General features: G+C 46.9%; 1 long non-coding RNA gene across 1 annotated transcript; it reads left to right on the top strand.

Moving 5' to 3' along the window:
* The first annotated feature begins 1,287 nt into the window (after positions 1–1,287).
* Positions 1,288–2,346, top strand: LOC123408388. The gene is made up of 2 exons (XR_006612739.1): positions 1,288–1,641; positions 1,734–2,346. It is a non-coding gene; the product is annotated as an uncharacterized LOC123408388 (long non-coding RNA).
* The last annotated feature ends 8,641 nt before the right edge of the window (positions 2,347–10,987 follow it).

Raw genomic sequence — 10,987 nt, 5'->3', positions numbered from 1 at the left:
AAAGGAAGCGCATCTAGATCGTGTGTGGCCCACGTCTCTGTCAGCGCATCCAGGCGAAGTCGTGCAGTTGGCAGCTAGATGTCCCCGAGAGTTGCAAATAGAGCAAGAGAAAATCTCTGTAACCATGCCACTAATAAGCTCATCAAAGGCCAGATGCGCTTCTTGTGAGGAGGGAATATCCATCTTACTATTGGACTCGGGCCGAGGTGAAGAAGTAATGTCGGAAGGTTCATTAATGAGCGTAGAAGTCGGCCCAGTATCCAAACTCTCCACCGAAGTTTGATTCTCAGAATTCGAAACCCCATGATTCTCGGCGGGATCAGCTGTAGCTCCGTCAGACTAAGGAGAATTTCTGTTACACTTGGTAATTTAAAAATCAGGCCCGGGAGATCTGGGAGATGACTCCTGTCGAGAAACAGTACCAAACGTAATATGCGGCGCCGCCACTGTCCACCGGAGTTTAGCTGGCGGTGGCACAGAGATGATGACATGTTCGGGAGAAGGCACTGCATAACCGGCCTGTTCAAGCGTGAGGAGCTCGTCATGAGAAATCGGACATCTATAACCCTTGCAAACCTCATATTGCTGGAGGTATGCGAATGATAGCTTCTTACGAACAGATGATCCAGATTTGAGAGAGGATTTGAGAGGTCTGGAATGCATTGCCATCAGACCTAGTGAGTCTCTCCTCTTGGATGGACTCACAATAATCCATTCAACATCACATTTTTTCTTCCATATAGAAAATTCCCGGCGCCAATTAGGACCACCATTACCCCATAGATGGAAGAAGCACTTAAAATTTGAACACTTATATGAACGAAAATCCAGAATATGAAAGCCAACTTGCATGCAGGACACTTTGAAAGAGAAAACCGAGTCCGTAATCTAAGAGACATGATCAATGGCAGAGCCCCCAATCGCAGATTCCAGCGTTGCAGCGACAGTATCCTCAGAGAGACGCAAACATGACGACCAAAAGAAACCACCATGATGAATGGGCGGCAGTGCTTCATAGGATGCACCGGAACGCCAGAATGACGATAAACCTCATCGGCAAAGGCCAAACCAGGAGAAAAGTCCAGATCCAACGTGGAACCACCCATGCAAGCCATGCACGACCACGTGATCAACCCCGTTTTACCGCAAACAGTCATCAGTTTGTCCATTGGACTCCCTAGCCTATCCATTCTTGACTGTCCGATTTATATTGGAGGGTCCAGATAACCCTAGATCTAACCGACCTACTATATTTATAGATGTATCCCTACCCTAAACCTAGTTTCTAGGGATCCTACACTAGCGCCGCCAGCCACATCCCATCGTAGCTGCCACCCGACCAACCTCCTCCTTCCTCGGGATCTAATCCCGATCCAGATCCTCCCCAACCAGCGAGCTCTCCTATGTGCGAGCAAACCCCCTTCGCGTAGCCACCCACCCAACGAGCAGCCCGTAGCTGGTCCAACCCAGTGCACCCTCATGCCCGTGGATGGGCTCGTCCCTGAGCTCCAGCAGCCTCATGGCGATCCTGAGCTCCAGATGGAGTTGGCCCTGATCTCGAGCAGCCAGTAGCAGGTGCAGCCATCGCCATTGTTTGGAGCAACGTGGTCCCAAGCCTCGTCGGAGATGCCCATCGTCCCAGTTCGGAGCTTCCCCGCTCCTCTCTCTCTTACTCCTCCCTGCTTTTGCTTCTCTCTCTCTCTGAGAGTTCCCTCTTTATGTTTCTTTTGCAGCTATAGGAGTCATGGCACCGTCGTTCAGCTCCGCCCCGTCACCACCAGCCGACAACCCGTAGGAGCTCGCCCCGTTCCCGCGCGCACAAGCCCCACAGGAGAGGATCTCCTCCGTGTTGAGCCCCTGGGCGCCTCCCTTCCTCCCCTCTCCTTTCCTCCTCTGCTCTCCCTCTCTCTAACCATCTTTTCTGAACCAGGGACAGCTGCACCATGGATGGATTCGGCGTTGACCCAGCCGGCTGCCTCCAAAGCACAACTAGGTGCCGGATCTGGACGGGGGCAAGTCAGTCAGCCCATTCCCGCAAACTTCGCTGCAGCCCCAGCTCGCCTCTAACCGCCAGCAAGCCTCGCCGTTGCGTTTGCCTGCTGCATCTGATGGTGAGAACCCTTGTGCATTCGTGGGAACAAGGCCCCCGCGTCAGATTAGCTCAACTGCCATAGCGCCCGTAGTTGGATACAAACACTGCTTTGGTGTAGTGGTTAGCTGCACCAAACTCCATTCAGTAGATCCTGTGTTCGAGTCCCTACGACAGCATTATTTAACATGCTTTTTTTGTCTCCTTCGGATCAGCTGTTGCCATGTTTTATAGCCTGTCTAGTCTAATTTCGTTCAGGGATGCTTGACTAGCCAATTGGTTAGCCTCCACATTTACAACTAGGAGTTGTTGGGTTCAAGTCTGAGGAACCCCATTTTTTCCCCATGTTTTTATTTCTTTTGCACACACATGCCCACTTGGGCCGATTTCAGCCCTGGACCACTGCACAATAGTGCAATTCGGTCCATTGTTCTTTTTTTTAATGTCGTGGGATTTTTTCCAATTTCCACGGACTTTGCTAATTTCAGTAAAAGCTTTGTTTTTCAAACGAGCGTAGTTTCTAAACCGTGCATTGGATCGGAGTGATTCAAATTTGTAACTTGGCTAGAAATTCACGTAGATTAATATTTTCCAACTTTCATGCATAATTAGAACTGTTTAGTGTGTTGTTTGCATCGGTTTGCATGTCAACGTGTTGAAAATGGTTTAGGTCGTAACTATTTGTCCATAGCTCCGTTGGAGATGTGCCATATATGTAACTGGACTAGAACGCCGAGTAGAATCACATGAACCACTTTGTTTTGCCGTCTAACAAACCTAAAATGTGATTAGGACAAATCTGGACAGAATCAGAATTTAACGCGTGGGGTCATTTCCGGTCTCATTTAAAATGCCTAGCTAGGTAGATTAATTTGTGCTTCACCCTCGTGCCATGTTTAACAACATTTAATATTGCCGTGTACCTGAACAGGAGTGAACTAAATTAGTCAACTGGAGTTTCGTCGATATGCAACTCGTTGCACATCGAGCTTCACTTAATGTGTAGTGTTTCATTGTTGTGATTGTCATGCCTTGCATTAGACCGTTCATGCATCATATGTGTCTTGCATAGTGTGGTGTATGTCTGTGTTGATGATTGTTTCCGGTTTCCTCCGTCTCGTTAGAGTTCCGCAAGCGTGTCGGAGAGTGAGGACCCGTTCGACTAGAACGGTTCGTCTGCTTCACGGAGTCATTCTTCTTCCAAGCGGGATCTCAGGCAAGATGACCATTTCCGCAGATATCATTACTATCATTGCCATGCTAGTTTTTACCGTTTCTATCGTTTATGTCTTGTTGCCTACCACCTGTTAAATATTAGCCTCTCAGCAATGCCATGAAGACCTTCAACCTGTTCACAACCTAGCAAACCACTGATTGGCTATGTTACCGCTTGGTTTACCATGTGTTAGCGTTGCTAGTTGCAGGAGCAGTTGCTTCCATGTGTAAACATGGGTCCTTGGTATATCACCCTATTAAATGCTATTTAATTTAATGCACCTATATACTTGGTAAAAGGTGGAAGACCCAGCCTTTCTAGCCTGGTGTATTGTTCCACCTTTGCCCCCCTTAGTTTTGGCTATCGGTGTTATGTTCCATAATTTAGCGCTCCTAAGACATCGGGGTTGTTATGGGGACCCCCTTGATAATTCGTTTTAGATTAAAGCTGGTCTGGCAAGGCCCAACATTGGTACTACATTTGCCCAACATAATAATTCTGTTAATACTGAAATGCATAGGGAGTTAGCGCTACCCGAGGAGTAATTCTACATAATACAGGGAGGGCTAGTGCTGATGGTGCTGGTCCAAAACAGAGCAGCTTACTAACACTACCCGGGGCAACTCGGCGTTTGGCGTGGTAACCATCGCTCATCCCTCGTGTCCCGAGAACGAGATACGCGTCTCCTATCGAGATCGTCGACACGTCAGGCGGTGTTGCTGGATTAGTTTTACCTTTGACGAGATATCTTGTGCATCGGGATTCTGGTGATGCTTTGGGTAATCTCAGAGTTGAGGTTTTCCACTAAGGAGTCCGACGAGATCGCGAGCTTCGTGATCGAGGATTTCTATGCGGCTTGTGGTAATTTGTGATGGACTAGTTGAAGCACCCCTGCAGGGTTAAATCTTTTCGGAAAGTCGTGCCCGCGGTTATGTGGCAACGTGGAAACTTTGTTTAACACTGGTTCTAGATAACTTGAAGTTAACTTAATTAAAACATGCCAACTGTGTGCGTAACCGTGACTGTCTCTTTCCTGAGTTCCTTCTCCGATCGAGGACATGGTGGGGTTGTCTAACGTAGGTAGGTGTTAAGGATCATTCATTTGATCATCAGTAGTCACGTCCGCTATGCGTAGATCTTTCCCCTCTTATTTCTTGTACTCGTAAGTTTAGCCACCAAATATATGCTTAGCCGCTGCTGCAACCTCACCACTTAACCTTGCCTCACCTATTCAGCTTTGCTAGTCTTGATACCTTTGGAAATGAGATTGTTGAGTCCCCTGTGGCTCACAGATTACTACAACACCAGTTGTAGGTACATGTAAAGGTTACTTGACGCGAGCGCGTTGGTTGTGCATTTGGAGTTGCCTCTTCTTCTTCTTCTTCATCGATCTAGGATGGGTTCCAGGCCGGCAGCCTGGGATAGCAAGGATGGACGCCGTTCTTCTTTTCTCGTTTTTTTTCATCCGTAGTCGGACCCTGCTCTTCTTCATGATGATTATGTATTGTACTGTTGTGACTCTGATGTAGCTTGTGGCGAGTGTAAGCCAATTCTATATATATATCTCTTCTTTTCAGTACATGTACTGGTAACGATATCCATTCTTGCGATACGACGAGATGCGCTTCTATGCCTGACGAGGCCCTCATGCCAAATTGAGGATAGGGTCGCATCTTGGGCGTGACAGTAGTAAAATGAACTGATTGCTCAAATGCTCAAAGTTAGCCACCCAAACATTGAGTCATTTTCCCCACATATCCACTCTGTCAAGATCCACATACACAAATTCGGTGTCACCAACATTTCCATATCGGACCCGCCGAGTTTAACCTTAGACATAAACCCTAGACATTCCCACCAAATCGGTGCAACCAAAACCAATTCGGTGCTACCGAGTTCAGTGTGATCAACATTCTATTGCATAGATACACAAAATCAGAATTTCCTAGTTTGAGTATCGGTGCCTACGAGTTTTGCCATCTGACCGTTAGTCACCTTTTTGGTGTCACCGAGTTTTGTATATCGGTCTCACCGAGATTCAAAAGTTCACACTTTGTGCTAATCGGTACCACCGAGTTTTCAACTTCGGTGTCACCGAGTTTGCCCTTTTGTGTGTAACGGTCGGATTTTGGATACCGCCTATATATACCCCTTCAGCCACCTCTCATTCGTGGGAGAAGCACTCAGAACACACACTTCATTGCCAGATCCATTTTTTGAGAGAGAACCACCTACTAATGTGTTGAGTCCAAGATATCCCAATCCTATCATTTAAAACTTGATCTCTAGCCTCCCAAACTGCTTTCCACCAAATCAACCTCTCCTACCCATGCATATTGTGTGAGAGAGTGATTTGTGTTGAGGAGATTATCTTTAGAAGAACAAGATCAAGGAGTTCATTGATCTACCACATCTATTACCTTTTGGAGGGTGGTGCTTCCTGGATTGGTTAGGTGTCTCTTGGGAGCCTCCTACTTTGTTTTGTGGAGTTGAACCAAGATGCTTGTAAGGGCAAGGAGATCGCCTACTTCATGAAGATCTACAGTGAGTAAGGCTAGTCCTCCATGGACGGAAGCCGTGGAGGAATAGACAAGGCCGCTTCTTTGTGGACCCTCCGTGGGTGGAGCTCTTCGTTGACTCTCACAGCCGTTAACCTCCGTGGGTTGAAGACTCCACTAACATGGACGTATGATAGCGCCACCTATCGGAACCATTCCAAAAATCGTTGTGTCAACCTCATGCGTTTGATCTCCCTACCTTACTCCTCTACTTTACACTTGCATGTTTTACTTTCCGCTGCTATACTATTAGAATTGCATGTAGAGGGTGTACTTGACTTGTTATAACTGTCGTAGCTTCCTCTCAAGTAAAATTGAGAAAAGGCAAAAAATTATCTTGTCAAGTAGTCTAATCACTGCCTCTAAACATACTTTCGATCCTACAAAACCCTTAGCTAGTTGGGTTGTGTGAGTTGTAAACTGTTAGGATTGTTGTGTTTGTTTCTTGGAGATCAATCCAGCCTATCAACCCGCATAATCTTTCTTCTATATATTAATACGTAACGCGTCCTTGGAAGGCATATGCTTAACCTATCTCTTTCTACAACGAGCTCTATGAAACATAACAATCACATTATAGGTTCTGGCGTATCTGACAAAAAAGGGTTTCCCCCGCTTTATATTATAAAACAACCGCACCATACAATCAAATGACGTGCAAGGTTCAAATTAAAGAAGACAAGAGAATTAAGTCTGGCTACGGGTACAACGCAACAAACCCCCAAAAGAAACTACTATACTAATCCGGCTCTCGGGAGAGGGTGGGGGCGGTGGAGCCATGGAGACGGCACGGGAGCATAGGCCGTTGGAACAATGTCGATGAAGCCTTGATGCCTTCGCTTGCTAAGAGGCCGCCATAGCTGCAAGAAGCCACATAGTTTGTAAATGGCGTCAGTCATGCTATGGGGGATCACATGCTCAATGACAAGTTTGTTCTGCACATTCCAAAGCGTCCATGCTAGGGCGCTAATAGACACCCACTTGGCTGGGCGGGTCACACAAGAGTACTCGAGGACCTCACTCAATAGGTCTGAGAGATTATCATTGGATCAGTGTCCGCCCTCAACATCTCGAAAGCATCCCAAATGTAAAATCGCTATAGGACACCAAAAAAAGATATGGTTGGAGCCCTCGGGGGTGTCGCAAATTGGACACTGTCCGTTGGAGGGACCATTTTGTTTAAGGACCTCTGTCCCCGAGGGGAGTCTGCCGCGCACACCATTACCAAAGGAAAATGCGGATCTTCATTGGCACCTTAATCTCCAAAAGGAGGTTCTTCTCCCGTGTACCAGGGGTGGAAAGCAAGGCCTGATAGAGAGACTTGGTGCTGAATGAGACACTAGGCTCAAGATGCCAATATGTGGCATCTGGCTCTATCGAGAGGGAATGCAAGGTGATGCACTCTAGCATCTCCTCCCACAGAAGCACGTCCTGTGGACCCAAGGGATGCGTGAAAGCTTCCTGAGGTCAGACAAGGCCGCCCTTATAGTAAGTTACATGTGGGTAGAAATAGTAAAGAGCGAAAATAATCTCTCTGCAAAAAGTCTGTCCCCCGACCATCGGTCTAACCAAAATAAAGTGTTGGCACCTGAACCAATCCTAATCGAAGAGCCTATCCGGAAGATTGACAATAGCTGGGTAATGGATTGACCGAATTGAGAAGCACCGGTCTTGAGGGCAAATGTGAGTGGCTGACCATGGAGATATTTGGGACGAATAATGTCGATCCAGAGGCCCCCCTCTTCGGTCTCAATACGCCAGAGCCACTTGGACATGAGAGCTATGTTCATCCGTTTGGATGAAATGACACCAAGTCCCCCCTGGTCCTTGGGTTTCCAGATCTTCGACCACTTCACCATGTGGTATTTCTGTTTATCCCCTTTTCCCGCCCAAAAGAATTTGGACTGGTACTTGGCAATATTCGGATGAAGGGATTCATGAAGACTATGGAATCCCATCAGATACATCAATAGGCTAGTCATGGAAGAGTTGATAAGCACAACCCTAGCCGCCTTCAAAAGCAACCTTTCTTGCCAAGGTTCAATCCTATGTTGTACCTTGGTAACAGATGGACGGAGGTCCTTTTCTTGAAGCTAGGAATGACTAATCAACATGCTGAGGTAAGTCGTCGGAAAGGACCTGAGCTGACAGTTAAGGCGGATAACTATACATTGGGAGCCCTCCGGAGAGTAACCCAACACCATCACTTCACACTTTACAAAGTTAATCTTAAGTCCTAACATCCCCTGATAGCACAGAAGGAGGAACTTCAAGTGGGAGATGTCCACATCCGAACCTGCTACCATCACGATCATGTTGTCTACATATTTCAAATGGGTTAACCCACCCCCGGGGATGAGGTGTGGGCAGATAGCCCTTAGATGGCTAGCCCTCTTGGCGAGGTCTAAGATCGCCCCTAGGGCGTCCACTACTAAGTTAAGGAGGAAAGGGGATAGCGGCTCACCCTGTCGTACCCCTTGCAATGTAGGGAAGAAAGGGCCTACTTCACCATTGATATTGATTGCGATGCAGCCACTCGACATGAGTTGCATGACCCGCGCAATCCAACGTGGGTCGAAGCCTCGCTTCGACTAAACTTCCTGAAGGAATGACGAATGGACCGTATCATACGCTTTGTGAAAGTCAATTTTGAAGAACACCGCTCGAAGGTGTCTCCTCTTAACTTCATGAAGCACCTCATGGAGGACGAGGATTCCGTAAAGGATGAGATGTCCCTTGGTGAATGCCATATGGTTGGGGTGATGTAACCGAGGAGCAATCAGGGCCGCCCTAGTGGCATACCCTTTGGCCAGAATCCGAAAGATTACATTGATCACCATGATCAGCTGGAACAATGTAATGTCCACAACCCCTTGCACCTCGGGATAAGGGAGATGATCCCATAGTTTAGTAGAGAAATGTCTAGCGTTCCGCAGGAGAACTCGTGGAACACATGAAGAACTTCTCCCTTAACGGTACACCAGAATGCATGGAGAAAAACAGACTGGTAGGCCATTGGGGCCTGGGGCCGAGTCTGGGTTCATAGATTGTATGAAAGTTTCCACCTCCAACTCCTAAAAGGGACCCAACAGAGCGCCATTCTCGGCTGCACACAGGTGTTGCTCCACGGGCCATATAGAGTCTGTGATACGTTTCCAACGTATCGATAATTTATGAAGTATTCATGCCATGTTAGCCTAAATTTACAATACTTTTATATGGTTTTGATGCACTTTATATTATTTATTTAGAACTAACCTGGACTGACGCTGTTTTCAACAGAATTACCATGGTGTTGTCTTTGGGCAGAAAATGAAAGTTCCCGTAACCGCCCGGAACCTTTTTATACTTTTTCTGGAGGAAATAAGCAATATTGGAGCGAAGAAACACCAGAGGGGAGCCACCTATGGTCCACAAGCCAACAAGGTGCGACCACCCTAGGTCGTGCCTTGATGGATTGTGGGGACCACGTGGCTCCGTTTGGCGTGATTCCAACGCAGAAAAAAATCCTGTATATACAAGAAACCCCAGAAATAAAGAGAGAACTTATGCTCTGCCGCCACAACTCTGTGTGTCGATGAAAACCCCATCTGGAGCCTTTCTAGTACCTAGTCTGAGAGGGGTAATCATCTCCGGTGGCAATCTTCATCATCCCGGTAGGGGCTGAGAGTGACGCCCCCCCGATTTGATCGAAACCTAATCATACACCGTGGGGACCCCGACTTATGAGTCGAAATCGCCGAATGAACGTGCTCAGTGATCCCAGAGATCAATACTCACTGAACACACATATATTGAATATTAAGTGTCTTACATCCAAGTACCGAATTATTACATCACGTGACTGAATGGTCAAATTCACAAGGTAGGGCCTATAAGGCCAAATCACACTGATACAACTAGTAGCGGAAATCTTAGGGCTAAGCGGGTGCCCATGCCATCAGGCTACACCAACAGGCATTCTGACTGGGAACCTTCCTAGTTCGCACGGGCGTCTCCAAAGACGTACTCATCTCCAAACTCCGGTCCTTCCATGTCTGGTCAATAATATAACCAGTGGCAAGCCAATGAGTACTATTGAATGTACTCGCAAGCAGTCCTTTGACCATGACTAAGCATATGTTATATTGCATGCTAGTGTAGCAAATATTTCCGTTGCATATGATCATAAGTGTCGGTAAACCATTGATGTGATGTTACCGATGGCTCCTCCGGATCACATGCATTGAGCTTGATCCTACCACCTCTGAGGGTCATGCTAATATCATGTAGACAAGTAAAGCTAGAAGTAGTATTAGATGAACATGTTGATGACATAAATCAAAGGTTATGAAAACCCCGTCGGGTGCCACTAATGCCCGAGTGTGACGATCAGTTAGGTGGCCAATTTTTGTGAAGTGGTGCACCGGGTATTTGTGTGAGTATGGTTTCGGAAATGGGAACAGATTTATGATGTGTCTACCGTCCCAACCTTACATGTACGACCATGTTACCCCTTTATGGGACGACGCTATGTTGATTACTCTGGTCGGTGCTAGCAAAGAGCCACATTACTAGTGGCGGGAGTGATGTGTGGTCACTCTCGTGATGGGGTCGTGCTAGGTAGGGAGACTATGTCGTTTTTACGTGTTCCACGCACACCGTTGGTCCCCGTATGGTTGATACTGTCCAAAGTTGGTGCTCGTAAGATGTACAACATGTGGGGTGGGTACCAATCGAGTGGACCTCTTTGTCCAGTATCGTCAGGGGAAAGGCATTAATCGGGTACTTAACTCGGGTATGTTATATACCACGAGTCGTGGATGACACAGAAGTTTCCCGGATCTCGTGGGTCCAACGTACTACCTCTATAGAGTGTAAAACTATTCGAATAGCCGTGTCCATGGTCAAGGACAGTTGGGTGGTGCTGCTTAAACTACGTCCAGTCGTTTCCACGTAAACTAAGTGTGTGTGAGTATGTGTTAAGTGTTGTTATTATGAAAGATTTGATATGACCAAGTGTGGTGACTTGGCATATAGGGTGAACCCGGATGGTTCAACCCTTGACAGATATATTGATATATCTAACCTGTTCTTCAAAAGTAGTTTACTTATGATGCATACCTATGATGTATGCTTGTGTTT

This window comes from Hordeum vulgare, chromosome 1H (assembly GCF_904849725.1).
Source record: "Hordeum vulgare subsp. vulgare chromosome 1H, MorexV3_pseudomolecules_assembly, whole genome shotgun sequence".
Lineage (NCBI taxonomy): Eukaryota > Viridiplantae > Streptophyta > Magnoliopsida > Poales > Poaceae > Hordeum > Hordeum vulgare.
The sequence above is the reverse complement of the archived record's forward strand: the minus strand, read 5'-3'. Positions and strand labels throughout refer to the sequence as shown.